Source organism: Ananas comosus, linkage group 16, assembly GCF_001540865.1.
Source record: "Ananas comosus cultivar F153 linkage group 16, ASM154086v1, whole genome shotgun sequence".
Lineage (NCBI taxonomy): Eukaryota > Viridiplantae > Streptophyta > Magnoliopsida > Poales > Bromeliaceae > Ananas > Ananas comosus.
Window position 1 is genome coordinate 6,091,435 of NC_033636.1, and position 2,325 is coordinate 6,093,759.

The 2,325-nt window shown below is 37.2% G+C and overlaps 1 long non-coding RNA gene across 1 annotated transcript; it reads right to left on the minus strand.

The window, feature by feature from the left end:
* Nucleotides 44-2,325, minus strand: LOC109722040. The gene is made up of 4 exons (XR_002219364.1): nucleotides 2,138-2,325; nucleotides 1,956-2,047; nucleotides 1,090-1,249; nucleotides 44-335 (listed from the first exon to the last, which is right to left on the minus strand). It is a non-coding gene; the product is annotated as an uncharacterized LOC109722040 (long non-coding RNA).

Genomic DNA, 2,325 nt, shown 5'->3' on the forward strand with positions numbered 1-2,325 from the left:
AACAACAACGAGTACATGTATAAAGAAATAAACAATTCCCAAGATAACATTTCAATATACATGGCTTGCACGAGGGCAAGTAACAAGAACGAGTGAAAGTAAGCTAGCTAAACATGCATTCACTGTATTTTTGAAAACTTTAAACCAAACCATAAAGCTGAATAACCACAACATTTAGTTATTTACATACTCATTTATACATTCATTTACACGTTCCCTGTTCATCAAATATATACAACATGAAACCAAAATGGGGTACAACTATACTCTAGGGTCCGCTAGCTAAGATGCCGGGCTCTTGCCGCGGTCCTCGACCACTCCGCTCGCGCTAGGATCTGCAAGGTTAGTGGTGTGAGAACTACTAAAAGTTTCCAGTGGGTTTGGCTGCAGACCTCGCCGACTTACCTACTAGGTCTATTTAGGCATATGTAGGCAAAAAAAGAGAACAGATAGTAACCAGCTATAACATATAACTACTACAATGCCTGTACAAAGTTGAAAAGAACAATATATAACATATGAAAGTTATGCATGCATGCTACTAATAACCATTACCTAATCAACTTGGTTAACCATTTGGTTAACTATAACTCACCAACTCAATCCCTTTTTGTCGGGCCCTAAGCTGCCTCCCGACGGGATCGTCTACTGGGAAGGTTTATACGATCAACCCAGTTGATGACACACTCCGGAGCTCATCGCCCAAGGAGGAGCGACCTTACCTTGAGCATTAGACTAATGTGAGTATAATCTGATCCTTATTTAGAGAGTCCAACGAATGACATTGCCACAAACTAGCTTTTTATACTAGTTTTACAATTCCGATCTCAATGCTAACCGATTCTCTAGTCATAATGTCACCAAATTCACTACTGTCATGGTCCACAATAAATTCATACATTCATAGGGTTCTATGTCCATATTCTATTGTTCACATATCCTTTACATTGGTACACATTCAATTGTTCGTTATATTATAATGACATTTACCCTATATGCATGAATATACTACAATTCATATATACGTATGCTCAATAAGGCGACATAGACATAAAGAGAGATTCGAAGATTTCGGATAGCACCACCCACCTCGTAGGGATGCCAAAATACCAGAACCAACGTCTCGAAACGTATAAATAACTAGTCCTCGCGACTCAATGCAAGTCAAACTAGAACGATGCGTTTCTTAATTAGCGCGTTGTGGGTCCGTCGGAATATCAATTTGAACTTCCGAGCACATCAAACCTGCCTTCAATGAGAAATAAAATAGCTTAAACTCAAGTTACATTCACATCTTTACAACTTGCGCATTAGACTTAATCTTAGATGTATACTATCAATATAGTCTAATTTCTAAGCTTCTTATGGCAGCTTAGGGTTCTAGCACTCAAAACCTCATAACCAACTCTCAATAAGGGTAAATAAACATCAATCCTAGTGACTATATCACAGTCCCTGCCATAGGTTTTATCTCAATCTAACCAACAATTCATTTATATACTATACAACCTATAGCTCATATAGGTTTATCCATGGTCTCATAACTCTAGAAGCTAATTATCCGTAATTCAACCTCTTTACACAGTGATTAACATCACTTTTGTTCAGAAATTAAAGCAAATATAACCCAGGTTTCATCTTTAACAACTATGTACATATACATCTATATGTATATACATGTTGTCTTTCAACGTAATCTCATACTTTACATATTAGTACCAGCTTTAATTCATTCAAAAATCCTTTACTCAGCATCTTTTTTACAGCCGAGAAGATCATTCCAACCAGAGAATAGAATTAATCTATCTCTGGTTGCATTCCTAACCCATAGCTCACAATTATTAGGTTCACAATGCAGTTTTCAGGTTTCTACCTGCTCAAAAAGCTATAAACTCCAACTTAGTTTCCCTCTAATACAAATAACTGAACCTTAATTATAACTTAATCATATTTACCTCAATTTGATGCTCAACAAGGTTGCTCTCAGCTCCAACAGCAAGAAACTTGTTTCGAAAATCTACTCCACCAAATTCTTTCTCATAGCCAACTACAATTTTCAGAATACGCAATTTTATTGCTCACTACTCTCTTTAGAGCAACTAATACCACTCAAATCAGAGTTAGACATCAATCCTACCTGAATCTGAAGTTCCACCAAGTTGCTCTCAGTTCAAATCTCCTCTTCCCAGCTCGGAACACCAAAGAAATCCACTAAGGCATCAACTCTACCAAGCTTTCCTTCTCACAACCACTATCTAGGTTTAAAGAGAATGAGAGAAGGAAAGAAATGAAAAGAAGGAAGAGAGAGAGAAGCTGGATACATGG